The 18,873-nt window shown below is 41.2% G+C and overlaps 1 long non-coding RNA gene across 1 annotated transcript in view; it reads left to right on the top strand.

Moving 5' to 3' along the window:
• The window catches only part of LOC309610288, a 110,564-nt gene extending 100,811 nt beyond the window's left edge, over window positions 1-9,753 (top strand). The window contains exon 4 of the long non-coding RNA XR_014233816.1: window positions 8,625-9,753. This is a non-coding gene — a long non-coding RNA (uncharacterized lncRNA). The remainder of the gene's footprint in view (window positions 1-8,624) is intronic.
• The last annotated feature ends 9,120 nt before the right edge of the window (window positions 9,754-18,873 follow it).

An 18,873-nucleotide genomic window follows, 5' to 3' on the forward strand; every position in this document is an offset into this window, starting at 1 on the left:
AGAGGTATACCATGAGAACTCACAGCCCAAGACAGGAGAATGGGTTAAAAATAGTATGACAATAGCCAATTGATGCTTCTCGTATAAAAAGAGCATCATGTAATATTTTACAAGAAGACTGTAGAAAACTGAAAAGTCAGAGCAGTGGCAGGAGCAAACATACTAACACCACAGGATTTTTAAAGGCTCAAAATGAAACCATATTGTGATATCATAAAATAAATTTTAAAAAAGCATTCCAAAGTATGAAGATTTTTAAACGAAAATGTTTGTCCCTCAGGGTATCAGACATCATTATCTTGGCCTGCAGGGCCTTCTATGACTTACCTCTCCAGCCGCATCTCTTCTGCCACCGTGAACGACCCTCTAAAGAACTGCTTGAATTCCTTTTATTTGCTGTCATCCTCTCTAGCTCTTTCTCCCAGGCCCTTATTTCCCTTCTCTGACAGACACCTCAGACCATTCAGGATCTCCCAGTTATACCTTCTAACAGCTCCATGCTAACATTATTATTATCCTTATAAATATTGTTGAACATCTGCTTTCCTGCTAGATCTGCTCTCTAAGGGCAAGGTCCATGTCTGCCTTGCTTATTGCTCTACTGCCAACCATAGCACAGTTGTGAATAAATGAATGAATATTGGTGGCCAACTAGGTTTCAGTTGCTGACTTCATGACATGTAAAGCAAACAATGGCTTCTTTAGTTCATGTATCAGAGTTTAACAAGAGAAGCAGAACCAGTGGGAGGTTTTTTTTTTTAATCGATCCATTTATTTATTACAAAGAATCATCTTACACAGTTGTAGGAGCTGGCTAAGCAACTCTGACATCCACAGGACAGGCAGTCAAGAAGGGAGATCACAAGCAGGCTGGGATCCCACAAGTATGACTTTGGTAGTGAGGGTATCCTGTGGAAGCCAGAGCTCTTGGTCCTGGAGCTGAATGCATTCACTTGACCCAAGAATCAATGAAACTGAAGGAAGAACCACCTGGAAAGGCAAGCAGTTACAGGCCCAGCTGCTGCTTCACACCAACGAGGCAAATCGGCAGATCAGCAGCAACGTGGGTGTTGTCCTAGAATATAGAAGAAGATTCTACAACTTTTCTTCAGCCCTGTTACGTGGACTCTCTGATCCTAGCAAGGGTCTAACCCCTCTTTTTAAATGCTTTCCCTGAGTGTAGGGGCGGGGGATTGGTTAAAGCTAGTCAGAAGGTCCAAACTTCCACTTATAAGATAAATGAATACGGGGTGGGGGGGTTGGTGTGTGACATACAACATGCTGACCACAGTTAACACTGCTGTGTGGTATATTTGAAAGTTGTTAAGAGAGTAGATCCTAAGAGTTCTCATCACAAGGAAAAAAAACATTAAAAACAATTTTGTATCTGTATGAGATAATGGATGTTAACTAAACTTATTGTGGTAATCTTTCTCAATATATGTAAGTCAAATCATTATGCTGTACACCTTAAACTTACACAGTGCTGTATGTCAATTATATCTTAGTAAAACTGTAAGAAAAAAAAGCTTTCCACTGATTAAGACTTAGAACAATCTCCCTTTTGATTAAAGTCAACTGATTCCGAACTTTAATTACATCTGCAAAATCCCTTCACAAGTAGCATCTAGATTGGTGCTTGGTTGAACAATAGGGAGAAGGTATGTGTATGCTACAAAATAGCTGCCCGCCTCCCTTTCATCTTCTGGTTTTTGCAAAGGAATCTCCCTTATAGCCCACCATTGCCAAAAACATATTGGAAAGAGAATTCTGGGGGATGTAGTTCAGCCTAGCCAAGTGGGCACATCACAAGTCATATCGTAGGACAGTATCTCCTTAACTTTCAGTTTGACCCTGAAGGAAAGAAATGAGTAACAGAAACTAGTGATATTCAGAAGGGAGAGGGGTCACTTTGCTAGCAGAAGTAGTGCAGAGGCAAAGGAAATGAGCCCATCTGGATAGGAGTGCAGAGCTAACCACCCTAGAGGGGCATGCTCCCAAGTAGTGCAGGAGGCATAGGGGAGCTCTTATAGCCAAAATAGTGGGTGGTAGGCATGTATTCCTATCGAAAGTTGAGGATACTCCATTCCAGGATTCCAAGCTGGAATGTAGATATTCATCAATGAATGTTTGGTGAATGAGTGAATGATTCAATCAAGCAACAAATGAATGAATGCCTCCTTCTAACTCACTGATAAAGAAAAACTTAAGGCCCTATGTGAAACTAGAGTGATAAATAAGACACATTGTCCTCACTTTATGGAGGGTCCCTAGGGATGGAAGGGATGGCAGCTATACAAGGGTCAGACAGCTCAGGCTACAGGCCAAGAGTGCTCTTAAGAAAGGCCACTTGACTGAAAGAGAACAAATTGGCTGTCATCAGTCCCTTGGTGGGCACTAGATACTTCCTTGTTGCCATTTCTGCATTGCCAGAGCCCCCCACACACAGGACACACAGGTTTTGTGCACCTTCCAACAGAAAATTAGGAGCCAGAGCTGAGCGTCTAGCTGACAGTGACAGTCTGGTGATTACAGAAGCCTAAGTATGGATAACCGATGATTGAATCGTGTGCCTTTAAGCTTAGCCTATGCCAAATGCCTCAGGGAAATGTTTTAAAAAAACTCAGAATTTGCTCACTGGCTTAGAGTGATTGAGTTATGCTGTGGGCTATGGTAAATTCCTTGCATGGCTAAAAATAGATAAAGGGCAGTTCAGTAACCCTGGAGAATTTTATCTGCCTCTTTCATGCATCCAGAGATGCTGCTTACGTAAAGCCAAAATAAGCACAACCAAAAGGGCACTGAGGGAGATGGATAAAAGGTGACGATTCAAATAGAAACCAAGAAAACAAAACAAGCAAAGATCAGGACTAGTCCCAGTTGCAAAGATCTGAGGAAGAATTGGGCCTATGAAGATGATCAGTACCTTGAACTTTCTGATAGCTTCTAGAGGGGAATTTAGAAACCTCTTCCCAGAGAAAGCCAGAGCCTCCAGCTGTCCTTACCCTACACATGCAGGCACCGACCTTCCTCACCTTCCTCACAGTCTCTCGGGGAATTACTCTTCACACTGGCAGAGCACACCCGCCATCCCTCCTAGAAATACTGGCTCCTCCCTGACCTCAGGCAGAGCACCAGAAGGTCAATTAAGAACCATTTTAAAATGTGACTCAAGCAACTCCGCAATAAGCAAAGATATGGAGAAGTTCCAGGAGTTGCCCTTGGCCACGTTTACCACCAAGTTATTTTATTATACACGTGGTTTTTAAAGGAAATCATTTATCATAAGGTTGCAGGAAAGGTCTGTTTCTGGTCTCAGCCCCCTGTGGAAAGAGTCTCGGATTGGCTGGAGGTAGCTCTAAGAGGCTGGAAATTCAGTTCATGGTCAAGTGTGTCACTGTTTTAAAACATTCTAACAAACCCAACAGCACCATCTGTAAGGACTGCATAATTTGCAAAATTTCTTGCTAAATCAGCTGGCCAAATGCGGAGCCAATTACTTTGGCTTCTGTACAACACCATGCTGCAGTCGGGAAGTATTTTAAGTGGATAATGAGTAGTCTCTTCTCTCAATGACTATATTCAAATAACTTCCACTGCCTAAAATATGTGAAGTTCCCAGTCAAAGCTGCCTTAGGAACCCCTGCCCCTTCACTTAGAGCTTTAATCTTCACAGGGGAGTGTGTGTGTGTGTGGTGGGGGGGATAATTAGATCCCCCTTCTCCAGCAATATTTTAAAAGGCATTTGTCTAGCGAAGACCTCATACACTTCCCAGCTCACACATCCACATATACAACAGCACACACATGAACACACACAGCTCACCCTAGTTCTGCGATATGCTAGGCTTCCACCCTGCATCCAAGAATGGCAGTCAAGTTTTCCTTTATTTAGTTACAATATCTAAAATTATTTGGGGACTCAAAATGGCCTTTTTTTTCTTAGTGAGGAAATACAGGCAGGAAGTATTTTTCTGCCTTTTTCCTCTGAGAAAAATTGTTATCCATGAGTTATCCATGGAAAATATTCCTTCTCTGTGTGTGTGTGTCTGTGTGTAATAAAAGTGGCAAAGCAGATAGAAGTGCCTGATGTGAAGAAACCAAATTCTATACTCTTTTTTTTTTTTTAAAGAAATTCACGTTCTTTTATTTATTTATTTATGACTGTGTCGAGTCTTCGTTTCTGTGTGAGGGCTTTCTCTAGTTGCGGCAAGTGGGGACCACTCTTCATCGCGGTGCGCGGGCCTCTCACCATCGCGGCCTCTCTTGTTGCGGAGCACAGGCTCCAGACGCGCAGGCTCAGTAATTGTGGCTCACGGGCCCAGTTGCTCCGTGGCATGTGGGATCTTCCCAGACCAGGGCTCGAACCCGTGTCCCCTGCATTGGCAGGCAGATTCTCAACCACTGCGCCACCAGGGAAGCCCGAAATTCTATACTCTCTATAAGCCAACCTCCATTGCCTCTATCTCTGTAATTTAAGATATCAATAGACATGCAATAAATGCTTGCTTGTTTGATTTATTAAGTGAGCTTCTCCCCCAGGTTTCTTTAGAATCTTACCACTCAACCTGCAACCCACAGACACCACCACCAGCATCATGAGCTTTTCAGAAATGCAGACTCTCAGGCCCCACCCCAGACCTCCTAAATCAGAATCTGAATTTTAACAAGATTTTCAGGAGATTTGTAAGTACACAAAGGTCTGAGAAGCACTGTTTTGAATACACCTTGATTCTTAACACTGTTAGTAAGTTACTGTCTAGTAACTTCCGTAACTCCTCCAAGATCATATCTTGCATCGGGGACACTCTTCTGGAGGCTAGTGAGTAAGAGCTGACATTATCGGGCACTAGCCCTGTGCCAGGAGTAGAGGGCACAGAGTTAAAGTGATGCAAGTGACACAGCCGGCAAGGCATGGGGCTCAGTTGGAACTCAGTCTGCCTTCTGGGTCCACATTCTCCAGTCACTAGGCTGCTAAGGCAGGTGCTGCTTCTCAGCTGGGGCACTATTGGCATTTGGGACCTGGCAATCTTGTGGGGCTGTCCCACATTCTACAGGACATTTGACATCCCTGCCACCACCCACTAAGCACAAGGAGACCTCCAGTATCCTGACAACCTAAGAAACCTCCCCCCCCCCCCCCACATTACCAGACACTGTGGGACGGCACTAGTTCACGAACCAGTGTTTTATAGCACTTCCATGTAGTGAATTTGAGAAGCTCATTTCCTGGGATTTGTTTCTTTCTTCACCCATTTAACCTTTTTATAAAATTCTTTGACATTTGACATTCAATTTTCATTTCAACAGAAAGCTATAACTATTGAGTGCCTACTCTAAGCAGACTAAAAGATAAGATCCTTGCCTTCTAGCAGCTGACAATCTCATTAGGGAAATAAGGTCTTAGCAATTTGAGGCAAAGATTGTCAAGAAATGACCAAAAAAAAAAAAAAGACCTAGATTCATCTTCTAGCTTTGCGCCACTTACTACTTGTGAGCTCACTGAAGTTCTCTTAAGTCTCTGTTCCCCCATCTGTAAAATGGGGACATTGTTAAATAATGCTTGTGAATAGCCAACACGGTGCCTGCAGCATGATATACGCTTAATAATGGTAGCCATGCCCTCAGTCACCACTTCCTCCAAATCAGTGAAGATATAGGACAAAAGTGAGATGGAGAAAGGATGAAAATGAGCTCGCCTTTGCACAGAATCTCCTGGGGATTTTTTAATTTCTTCAGTATCATGACTTTCAAAGAAATGCAAAACAATGTAAGCCTACAGAAAAGTTGAACTTCCTGCACCAAGGGACAGAGATGTATTTAAGACCAATCAGTGTCTTTAAGAAGCCTGAAGAAATAAATACATGGCACTGCTATGGGACATATTGTAAATTTTTATTTCAATTCAGACCTGTCATCTAATTTATTTCCAGCTTCACTAAAATGCCTTTTAAGCCCAGACCTGGGCTAAATCACATAGCTCATAAATAAGTGTACATATAGGAATATATTTTGTTCTTCAATTTTACAAAGTCCACAATTTCAGCATAAAAGAGGACAAAAAAAAAGGATCCCAAAATATCTTAAAATGGCCAAGAAGCTTTTGCTACTACTACTGGGTTAAAATAGCTTACGGCAACATTCTTGTTTCTACTGCTTTTTACTAAAAGGACTGTAACACCCAGCGGAAAAGAATAATTAGCAAATCAATTAATCAAGGCCCTATCGACACTCCTCTCGCCACCCCAGTCCCATCTTTGTTGTAAATAAGCTTCCATGCCTTCATTAGAGTCATTAGTTCCTCGTATGTAAATAATAATGCCCTTGAATTTAAACTGATTAAATATCAGAGAATAATTTCAGTCCACCCTTTCTGATCTAGCCAGGATATTGAAAACAAAGAGCATTATTGTCTTACTTAACCTAGCAAATTCAATACAACTGTATATACTTCCGGATCTATTAATTTCCAGATTCACCTTCCCTCCTGAGGACATAAGCCAGAATGCTATCTTTAGTTATCTCTCTCTCTCTCTCTCTCTCTCTCTCACACACACACACACACACACACACACACACACACACACACACTACAGTAATTAAAGAGACCACCCATTTCCTTCCTCCTAAGTTCCAGGAAGCCATGTTATTTCTGTGGACCATTTCTATTTGCCAACAGTTCTCCAGAGCTTTTAAGGAAAAAAAAAAAAACAAACTAGAAGCTACTCTCCAAATGACAGCCAGGAACACATCTCCTAGTGTCTCCTCCCTTCAGAGGAAAAAGCAAAAAATGTGTGTTGGTGTGTATGTAAGACATACACTCTGAGCATCTTGTTAAAATCCTGAAAGATTTAAAGCCCCACAGTCACTTGAAAGGAAATGTTTGAAGGAGCTTCTAGTCTCTAAAGTTAGAGACCTTCCCCTCTTATTTTGTCTCGTCTAATTATCCCTTTTAACTTAATGCTGGTTATTTTATTTTTTATCTCTTCCAATCTTCCATCATACCACATTGTTTACAATTGGTTTAAAAAAATAGTCTATGTTTACGTATTTCTCTCTTCATTTTAACTTCTCAGTGTGTTCCCCTCCTCCATTTACCCAAGGGGAGGGGATGGCTTCTTCTATCATTTTCCTTCTTCAGTCTAAACAGCATGAATTAGCAATATAATCCCCAACAAACAACTATTTCCCACTCCTCAACCTTTGGTCTATTATTATAATACAAGATAGAGATGTATCTCAACCAAGAGTCACATATAGATCATTTTGTTTTGAGACAGGAGGTAGGAGGTCCTTATTTTCTTCTGATTTGGATCCAAGGCAGATATCTTCTGTCACCCAAAAGGGAGCCGAGCAATTCCTCACGCGCTAATCTTTCTTCCCTCCATTCTTGTCCCTCACAAATACCTCCCAGAAGGCCAGATTATTTTGTTAGAGAAGCTCCAAGCTGCCTCAAACCCCAAACAAGATAAAAGCTTTAGCAAGGTTTATGTAACCAACACTCATTTTCCTCATTACGACCAACACAAAAAAATAATCTCCCCTTCCTGCTTCTCAGATGATGCCCTTCACTTCCTGTCCAGGTCAGATTCTGGCACTGGAGGTCCACCCAGGGCGCCACATCCTGCCGCCTTAGAGCACTCTTCATTTCCTGTGACCTTAATGCCCGTTTTCCCCTTGGGCTCGTGTGCTTCTTAGCCTGTCACACCATTTGTTTACCTCTTGCCTGCTCTTTACTCCTTCTGAATTTATCTTCTATATCTGGTTGTCTCTCCTGGTTCTTTGCCCACTCACCAGCCTCACCCTTCCTTAAGACCAGCTCTTTCACAAAAGTGATTCGGTAGCTAACGAAGGCCAGAACTTTTTAATATCCTGTTGACTCTGGTTTGCTCTATTAGCTTTATGGTGAAAATCACCACCACCTGCAGAATTCTGTCTTTTAAAGGCCCAGAACTTCACAATTAATTAGGAATATTTTATATCTGAATTGTGCTGCTTATCAATTATGAGCCATACCTTTGGTGTTTTTTGTTTTGTTTTGTTTTCTGTTTCTTTTTTACACTGAGCAGGATTGCACCTACCAGCTACCTTCCCTGACCTCCTAGGTTAAATTAGTTCCTCTAGTTATTCTTTCTCATAATACCCTGTACTTTTTATTGTTGTATTTAGGGACAGTGTAAAAACTGTTTGTCTAATTATCTGTTTAATAGTTTTTCCCCAGCAACCTGTAAACTTTATGAGAACAGGGAAAAGCCAGGTGGTTCCTTCTCAAGCTGTCCTCTCTTCTTTCTTTTCTGGCTTCCTCACTTTCTGTTGCCAGCACAAACACAGGGCTCAGCATATATTAGATGATCAAGAAATACACATTGAATGCACCACAAAAAAAGAAAAAAAGGAAAATGGTAACTATGGGAGGTGATGGATATGTTAATTAGCTTAATTGTGGGGAATATTTCACAATGTATACATATAACAAATCATCAAGTTATATACCTTAAATATATATACTTTTTGATTGCCAATTATACCTCAATAAAGCTGAAAAGAAAAAATATGCATATTGAATGGATAAATGAATGAATGATACCTTCTCCCTTTTCCCATCCCCACTCTTTTCCTTTCAGTGCCACACCTCCAACCATGGTGGCAACTTGGCCCTGGTAGGACCAGAGAAGCATATGGCCAGCCCCTGGTTGATTATGTGGGCAACACCTCTGATATCCTTCCTGGAACAGCATTCAGAGCACGGACATGGTGGTAAGGCTGTGTTTAACTGCAATAATGCATCTTTCTTTAATATTTTCCAGGAAAAAATAATCTCCCTTTATAAATGCTCTCTATGTCTCTGTGTCAGTGTATTAAACTGACATCTCTGGGCTCTATGGTGACAGATTTTGCCATACATACAGGAAATTCTTCTTCAAACATGAATAGAAGTTGGCAAAAGATCGCTTTTCTGCACTACTTTGCAAAAGCCACTAATGTGGGATGAGTTGCACAATAATAAATTATTCAAGTCATAAATCTGAAGAAATTAGTTCTTCATGATCAATATAATCTAAGCGAATTGGTGTGTGGGATTCAATTTTCGTAATATAATTCATTTTAAAATATTCAAATTAAGGAGACTAAAATCATCATGAAAAGTATTGTGTCCTGTTTCTAGTAGAAAAATACTACATTTTGGTCTTTATTTTTATTTTTTTTAATATATTAATTAATCTATTTATTTTTGGCTGGATTGGGTCTTTGTTTCTGTGCGAGGGCTTTCTCTAGTTGTGGTGAGCGGGGGCCACTCTTCATCGCGGTGCGCGGGCCTCTCGCTATTGCGGCCTCTCTTGTTGCGGAGCACAGGCTCCGGACGCGCAGGCTCAGTAGTTGTGGCTCACGGGCCTAGTTGCTCCACGGCATGTGAGATCTTCCCAGACCAGGGCTCGAACCCGTGTCCCCTGCATTAGCAGGCAGATTCTCAACCACTGCACCACCAGGGAAGCCTATTTTGGTCTTTATACTAATAAATCTAAATTATGTTCTTCTTCACTTAGATAAAAATTCCTATTTAAAAAAAAATTAAATCATGTCTTACTGGTGTTACTATAGCCCTAACTGTTGAAAAATGTTTGAAGAATGATGGAAAGTTAGCTAAGGCCATTTGCTGATGAATTTGAGCTATCTCATCATATGAAAATTTATTTTTTCAATAATTATAAATTGGCAATTTTGAGAACTATCCCCTCCAAACCACAAAGAACTTTTCTTAAACTGTTGAATTTTCCAATTAGAAACTCCAGATCATCATTCTGCTCATGTGTCCAGCATAAGCTATGACATTTCCTTACATTCATTTTTGTGTTCTGTACTTGCCAAGATAATATGCTGCCTCCGACTTTCAAATTCTTCTGTGCTTGGAGAATATGGTGTTTACATGGCTCATTAAAAGTATATACTCAATCTGTAACAAATACAGTATCCTAACACATATATACGGAATCTAAGAAAAAAAAAAAAAAAAGGCCATGAAGAACCTAGTGGCAAGACGGGAATAAAGACACAGACCTACTAGAGAATGGACTTGAGGATATGGGGAGGGGGTGGGGTGAGATGTGACAGGGTAAGAGAGTGTCATGAACATATATACACTACCAAATGTAAAATAGATAGCTAGTGGGAAGCAGCCACATTGCACAGGGAGATCAGCTCGGTGCTTTGTGACCACCTAGAGGGGTGGGATGGGGAGGGTGGGAGGGAGGGAGATGCAAGAGGGAAGAGATATGGGAACATATTGTATGTGTATAACTGATTCACTTTGTTATAAAGCAGAAGCTAACACACCATTGTAAGGCAATTATACTTCAATAAAGATGTTTAAAAAATAAAAAATTTAAAAAAAAGTATATACTCAATCTATAATAACTTTAAATGGAGTATCATCTACAGAAATATAGCGAATCACTCTGTTGTACACCTGAAACTAATATAACGTTGTGATCAACTATACTTCAGTTTTTTAAAAAAGTAAAGGCTCAGTGAGTCCTTGTCGTTTTAACATAGGGTTTCTCAACCTGGGCACTATTGACATTTGGTCCAGATAATTCCTTGCTGTGGGGGCTGATGTGTGCATTGTAGGATGTTTAGCATCGTCTTTGCCCTCGACCCACTCTACCCACTTGGTCTCAGCACCTCTCAGTTGTGACAACCAAAAATGTCTCCAGACAGTGCCAAACGTCCGTGGGCAGCAAAATTGCACCTAGTTGAGAACCACTGTTTTATTTTTAATTTTTTTTTAACTTAAGATGATGACTAGCTATTTAATTTGAGTTTATTTATTTATTTATTTATGGCTGTGTTGGGTCTTCGTTTCTGTGCGAGGGCTTTCTCTAGTTGTGGCAAGCGGGGGCCACTCTTCATCGCGGTGTGCGGGCCTCTCACTATCGCGGCCTCTCCTATTGCGGAGCACAGGCTCCAGACGCGCAGGCTCAGTAATTGTGGGTCACGGGCCCAGTCGCTCCACGGCATGTGGGATCTTCCCAGACCAGGGCTCGAACCCGTGTCCCCTGCATTGGCAGGCAGACTCCCAACCACTGCACCACCAGGGAAGCCCAGAACCACTGTTTTAATACATTGTTTCCTTCCGAATAAGAAGACATTATTAATTCAATATTTTTAATTCTCCTTTATTCTTTATCAATAATACTAATGACCATTCACTGAACACATACTATGTGCCAAGTAAGCACTTTATAGTTAGTAATAATCATTAACGCCTCACCACAGAACTATGATGTAGATATTATTGGCCCCATTTTACAGAAGAGGAAGCTGGGGATTGAAAAGTTTAAATAATTTGTAAAGGTACAATTAGGGAACAATCTCAAATCCAACTGACACTAGAGCCCATTCTCTTAACTACTGTACCCAGTTAGGTCAAGATCTGTAGGCAGAATTCCCAAGTTCAGGTCCCAGCTACACCGCTTGTGGTCTTGGGGAGATCATATAACCTTCCTGAACCACAGTTTCCCATACCTAAAGAGATATCACTTATAATTTATATCTCACAGGATTGGGAGGATTTGACAAACTAGCATATGTGATCAGCTCAGCAGTCATAAGGTATTATTATTATATAAATAAAAGTATATTAATCTTCTGATATACTTTTACTTCAGCAAATTAGCTAGAAAAGGGAAGACAATTTAAACAATATTCCTAAAGGACCGAAAATAGTTGTGGCCACTATTTTAAAACCTTACCTCTCTGCTTTGCAGGAATGACAAATTTTAAAGAACTACATTACTAAATCTACAGAATATTTTATAATAATACTTCCACTTTTGTCTGAGTTCCTCTTCTTATAAAACAGACCTTATAAAAAAATGTGTATTAAAAAAAAAACCTAGACTAGATCTCTGACCACTAATGTCATGTCCATTTCCTTCAGTGGCTTTTTTCAAAACCATAATTTTAAATGGTACCTCCCTTGTCTACCCTAATTAAGCATATTGGCAGCAGATAAATATTCACTTTGCTTTTTCAGACGTGAAGTACGGCAATGTGTGCATTTTTCCCTTTGGAACTTGTTTTTCTCTCATGACAGATTAAATACTTATAAGAAATTTTAAAATAAAAATAAATTTTCATCATAATTTTTTTTATTTTATTTAATTTATATTTATTTTAATTTATTTTTTATTTTATTTTTTTTAATTTAATTTTAATTTATTTATTATTTATTTATTATTTATTTTTGGCTGTGTTGGGTCTTCCTTTCTGTGCCAGGGCTTTCTCCAGTTGCGGCAAGTGGGGGCCACTCTTCATCGCGGTGCGCGGGCCTCTCACTGTCGCGGCCTCTCTTGTTGCGGAGCACAGGCTCCAGACGCGCAGGCTCAGTAGTGGCTCACGGGCCTAGTTGCTCCGTGGCATGTGGGATCTTCCCAGACCAAGGCTCAAACCCGTGTCCCCTGCATTGGCAGGCAGATTCTCAACCACTGCGCCACCAGGGAAGCCCAATTTTCATCAGTTTTTAAACATGTGGTACAAATTCCCCAAAGCCCAAAGACAATTGCAGGGAACCAACCTTTGCATTCCTACAGTCCAACTCATCTCCACCCAATATGGCAGCGAGTTCCCAAGATTCCTCTGGAGATGGGGGAGCCATTGGCTCACTAAATATGCCAGGTGTTTCTGCCCCAGATTCACTTCTGTAATAGAGCATCAAAATGTTAGATCCATGGGGGAGGGGGGGCATGAACTGTATTTTGTTCATTGTTACCAGTATCTTAGATAGTGTGTGGCATCTAATATGTGCTCTCAAACTGGTTTGAATCTTCGATCCACCAATTATAAGCTGTGATTCTAGGCGATTGACTTAACCTCTCCAAACCTCAGTTACCTCATCTATAAACTGAAATAATAAGAGTACCTACTCATAAGGATATCACAAATAGCACTTTAAATACTACTGTTAAAGTATCAGTACTGTGCCAGGCACAGTAAGCACTCAATATATATTTTAAATTAGTTGCCTGTGTCATTGCCTCTGCCTAGAATCTCTTCTTCCCATCCTCCTCTTTATTTCCTGGCTAGTTCCTCTTTTAGGGTCTAAGCTCAGACATGCTCTTCCACTCTGCAGGATTCAAATCCAAAGGTATTGTCCCCAAACTGTCACTCTCACAATCCATTTTAGTAAAGGTTCTTAAGGAAGCTGATGATCCGCAAAATGAGACAACCCTTTCACACTATAACCCTTGGTTTCAGTCACCTCATTAGAACAAAAGACACTTCTATTACCCTATCACTCAGAAAATTCCAAGGGTTTTAGGAGCTCTATGCCAGGAACCAGGATCAAAAACCAAATTTCTTTCTTTTTTACCACAGTGACTTATTAAGTTATTGCGTCAGTTGGGGATGCTTTGGGCCACAAACAAGTAAGAACATGCCTAACTAATAGTTAGCTTTATTTATTTATTTATTTTCAACATCTTTATTGGAGTATAATTGCTTTACAATGGTGTGTTAGTTTCTGCTTTATAACAATAATAGTTAGCTTTTTTAAAATTTTTATTGCATTTTTATTTATTTATTTATTTATTTATTTTTAAATTTTTTTATATTTATTTTTGGCTGTGTTGGGTCTTCGTTTCCGTGCGAGGGCTTTCTCTAGTTGCGGCAAGTGGGGGCCACTCTTCATCGCGGTGCGCGGGCCTCTCACTGTCGCGGCCTCTCTCGTTGTGGAGCACAGGCTCCAGACGCGCAGGCTCAGTACTTGTGGCGCACGGGCCTAGTTGCTCCGTGGCATGTGGGATCTTCCCAGACCAGGGCTCGAACCCGTGTCCCCTGCATCGGCAGGCAGATTCTCAACCACTGCGCCACCAGGGAAGCCCAACAATAATAGTTAGCTTTAAAAGGAAGGATTTAATTTTTTCACAAGCAAGAAATCTGGAGACCTTTTTTGGCTAGCGTTGGTTCAGTAGTTGAGTGCAGGCAGCGCTCAGAGCCAGGGCTGTAATTCTCTTAGGCTCTACCTCAGTGGTGAGAGGGCTACAGCAGCTCAAGCATCAGATCCTCACCCGGCAGGTCTCAAGGGGAGAAAATAGGCTGCAGAGAGGGCAAAGAGTTTCTACTTTCTCTCTTCCTCTTATCAGGAGGAAAATATTTCCCAGAACCCCCTGGTATTTATTCATTCATCTGTTCGCTCACTCAACAAATATTTATTTAGCGGCTATTATATGCTATGCACTTTTCTAGGCACATGAGATACATCAATGAACAAAATAAACAAACATCCCTGTCTTCATAAAATATATATTCCAGGAGGATACAGAGACAACAAGTAAACATAACAACAAAGTTAATTAAATAGCATGTTAGAAATTAGTAAGAGCTGTGGATAAAAGAAAAATTAGAGCAGAGTAAGAGGGACTGGGAATGTATTTAAATAAGGTGGCCAAGGACCTCATGAGAAGCGAACATTGGAGCAAAGTCTTGAAAGAGGCAGGGAGCTATGTAGGGGGAAAGCATTTGAGACAGAGGGAACAGCCAATACTGAGGAGGACAGCTCTGGGATATTCATGGCCCAGCAAGGAGGCCAGTGCAGCTGGAGCAGAGTGAACCAGGGAGACGGTGGTGAGAGACAGGCCCAGAGAGGTATTGAAGGGGTCCTGATCATTTAGGGCCTTGTAAGCCAATGCAAGGATTTCCCCATCCTCTAGAAGAAGGGGTCACCATATGATGTCCGCACATAAGCAGGATCTGTTAGCAAAGCAGGGGTGGGGGTAGAGGCATGGGGATTGGGGGGAGATTGCAAGCCAGTGATGAACAGAGTCTGTCTCAATAATAGGGTAAGTGGATAAAACTCTTTTAATATCACACAGAGAGGTAACTTTGGAAATGTTCTAGTAATTAAGCCTTTTTTTTTTTTTTTTAGTAAGACTATTTAAAATCTCACAAGAAAAATTCACCACCATTAAAATTAATGAAGGACTGCATTTTATGCAGAAATTGATTTTTTCCCTTTTCCTGATTATCTGGGCAATTTCGTCTCTTGCCTCAAATCCCAAAGTCTCTGCTCTGTCAGTGGAAACCTGAGACTTGCTGTTACAACACAGAATGCTTCTGTAACTTGACTAATACCCTAGAGCAGTGTAGCGCAGTGATTCAGAGCAGGTTACACCAGCATCAGACTGCCCAGCTGCCTATCCAGGCTTAACGACTTTGTGCCTTAATTTTTCTCACCTGGAAAATGAGAAGGATGACAATAGCAGTACTTAATCAGGTTTGTGGCAGTACATAAAAAGCACTGAAAACCATAGTAGACCCATAGTGTGTACTTATTTATTAATAGCTGGTATTAGTTAGCTGTTATTAAGTAATTTGCCAGGTCACCTAGAGATTTGCTATCTTTGCCGTGGCTGCTGCAGCAAAAACTTCTCATCTGCAAGCATAAAACTATCAGTTCCCTTAACACGGAATTCTGGGAGCTTGCTGGGCTCTGCCTTCCAGCAGCCCTCTATAGATGAATTACTCGGCAGCCCTCGTAACTCTAGGGACATGCTCACCACATTTTTTTAAGAGGATGGGATTGATTTTTATCTTTAATTTTTGCTTACAAATAATTCATCTGTTATGAGAAAAATAACAAGCTCCAAAGGGAAAATGCAGATACTAGTCTGTTCCCGTACTGCCTTGAGTCAAAGGATAAGAATTATCTACCACCGATAAGCTTAATGAGAAACAACTTGCAAGTTATAATTTCAAGTTAGACTATAAATTGAGGTCTAGCTCTACCCGTGGTGGTGGTGTTCTAAAATTCAGTTGAATACCTTCTCATTACCCTGTCATATTAGTTGGGACTCTTTCTGATGCAAGTAACTGAAAGCCAACTAAAACTAACTTCGAAAACAAAGGCAGGGGCGTGGGGTGGGAATTTATTGGCTCTTGCAACTTAGAAGTCCAGTGCATTCTGGCTTTAGGTGTGGCTGGATCAGTCTCAAGGTTCATCAGCAGTTTTGTCTGCCTCCAGGCTCTGCTTCTGTCTGTTGTGCTGGCTTCATTCTCTCCAAGGGAGAATTCATCTAGTATCAAAATGAAGGATAACAAGGAAAAAACATGTTGAGGAGCCCAAAGCAATGACTACTATGGTGGATAATGTTCTGATTTATACATGATTGTTAATAAAGAAATGAATTAAATAGAGACCTACTCTCTCAAGAAATCCAAATTCTACCCATTATTCAGAGTCCAGGAAAATTTCCACGTCTGCCATGAAGCCTTCTCTGATAACCTCAGCCCCTAGTGATCGCTGCTTCATCGAAACTCTAAAGCATTGTCTGCACAGTTTATTTTGCAAAATATCATGCATTGCTTTTTATTATTAACTTTATATGTATAAAAATATGGACATGTATATTTTATATCTCCAACTCAATTTTTTTACAACCACAATTATTTTTTCTTATTATGAAAGTTACATGTACTTCAAGTTATACATGGCAGATTGAACACTCATAGTTGTCACAGATTTCTCCCAATCTCCCCTGCCCCAGGCCCAAGTGATGGTAAAAGAATTTTGTTTAAGGCATAAACTCACAAGGACAAAGAGAAAGCAAAAGCAACAGAATATTGGAAGCTGGAAGGTCCGTGGTAACTGACTAAGCAAAGCCAAGGAACTGAAACAGCTTTGGGAGAAGCACAGATATAAGCTTCTCTGGGCTACAGAACCCCAGAAAGAGTGAGGAATGAGAGGTTCCAGAAACCTCTGAAAGTGGGGGTCCAGGGGGGCCTGAAAACAGAAGGCTTGACTGAATGTCCATATGAAAGCCCTTTGTCCCCCAGCCAGCACTCTACCCATAGGAGCAGGGCAACTGCCCTCCCCAACCTAGCAGAAAAGCAAGTGGGAGGTTTCTTACCTCTCCAGTACCTACGAGCTGGCAGAGGTACTCTGTGGCCTTGGAGGGTTCTGTGCTGACTGTTCCTATGATGGGGTGCTTTTGTGGGATCCTCAGAGCTACCCCCACTGAAGCCTTCTGACTAGCCCCCTAGATATGGGCAGTGCCTCTCTTCTGACCTCTGATTCCTCTCTCTGCCTCTGATCATCCAGAGTCACACCTCCTCTACCAGAGTCACAGCTCTCTTCCGGCCACCTTCTTGGGCAGGATTCAAAAATGGCTCCACGTAGCTTTGCTCCTATGAGTCCCATGTCTGGACAATGAGAAACACAAGCTCTTGCCAGTAAACATGGATGAAATTGTAGCTTATTCCCCGTGAAGACCTGTCTCCCTCTGCTGTGCCAGTGGGCAGGTGGCTCCAGCCCCCGTCTCTTGCCCTCAGTATTTCAGCACAGAAACAATGACTATCCCTTTGCCCTCAAATGCTACAGGATTTCTGTTTTTCTCTTGAATGGTCATGTTGAAGCCCTGTTGCTTGACTTGAGCAGAGAGGGAAGTCCTCCTCCGTTCCCTCGCTGTTGGCTGGGGGGAAGACCATACAGCACACATTGTCAATGCTCTTGGAAGGAATCACCCCTCCTCCTCTGACTCCGCAACTCTTTGATATCCTGAAAGTAGATAATGAACTCACGAAATCAGCTTTAGAGCATCTTCTTTGCAAGCCCAGCACATGTGGTCTAGCATCCCACTTTGAAATATGGTAGTACTTGGCATCTATTTTTTCCATCTCAAACTTTGGGGTCTTAGTGGCAATCAAGGCATAAAAAGAGTTTCATTTTGATAAATAATGATGATGTGTTTTGACAAGTGCTGTAATAGAAATCCCTTATGCAGAGAAGGACCGCTCCTTTTCCTGGAGTGACTGGGAAAGATCTCACAGAAGACGTGATACTTGAACTGCTTTCCAGGCAGAAAGTATATTATATGCAAAGCGTGATGATATGAGTAAGGCATGCTCTGTGAAGGGTTCAGTGAGGTGAGAACACAGGGTGTATGCTGGGTAATGGTGGATGAACTTCAAAAGCCAGAGGTCTCATGTGCCATGCTAGACAGTTTGGCCTTCCTCCGAGTACAAAAGGGAGCTACTGAATGAAAGGGGCCTGGTGAGGAGAGGTCTGACTAGCCCAAATAACCAAGGAGGTAGAGTGAAGGCTGAACTGAAGGGAGGAGAGACAGGACAGTTGAACAGGTGGGAAGGGATTACAATGGAGACTTGGGGGGGGTGGGTCCTAGCTCTCGGGCCTCCTTCTTGGTTATCTGCACTTGATTATTATTATTTTGACTTGCAGAGCATTATGCTTGTGGAGACAACTCATGTTTTTGCTTAATTTTCCACTGAGGTCCTTCTTTGTTTTTAGAAATGCATTTTATGCAAAATATATAGAAAACAAGCTCAGAGTAATGGTTCCAAAAACAGGACTATGTAGCCCCTGAGAAAAAGAAAACTTTTGGGGTCTTGTTTCTAATTGGATTCATCTTTATGAAAAGTCACTTGAGAATTATTTTATAAGTCAAAAAAAGTGGATAAGTCTGCCACATAGCAACCACTTTCCAGACAAACAAAATTCGATATAATTGTTAACATCTGAATTGCATCCACTAATTATTTGCTTGCATGTCTTGTTTTTTGATAGATTATTTGGAAATAATCTTATCCCTGATGCTACTCATTTCTCCTAAACACTACCACACACATGGACATGTATTATTTTCACTTAAGTGTGGAACTTGTCTCCTGAGAATTCTGAGACAAATAAGAGCTAAACCACATAAATCCAGTCTAGGCCATGCAATTTGGTTCCTCTTTGAATAATATGTTTCACGCTACAAGGCTAAGGGGATCTTTTTCTCAACATTATTGTCTCACCCTTGTATTTTCTTAATTGAATTCCCTATTGCCTGTAATAACAGCCTTCAGCAAACATTATGA

The sequence above is a fragment of the Balaenoptera borealis genome, assembly GCF_965194805.1.
Source record: "Balaenoptera borealis genome assembly, chromosome: 13".
Classification (NCBI taxonomy): Eukaryota; Metazoa; Chordata; class Mammalia; order Artiodactyla; family Balaenopteridae; genus Balaenoptera; species Balaenoptera borealis.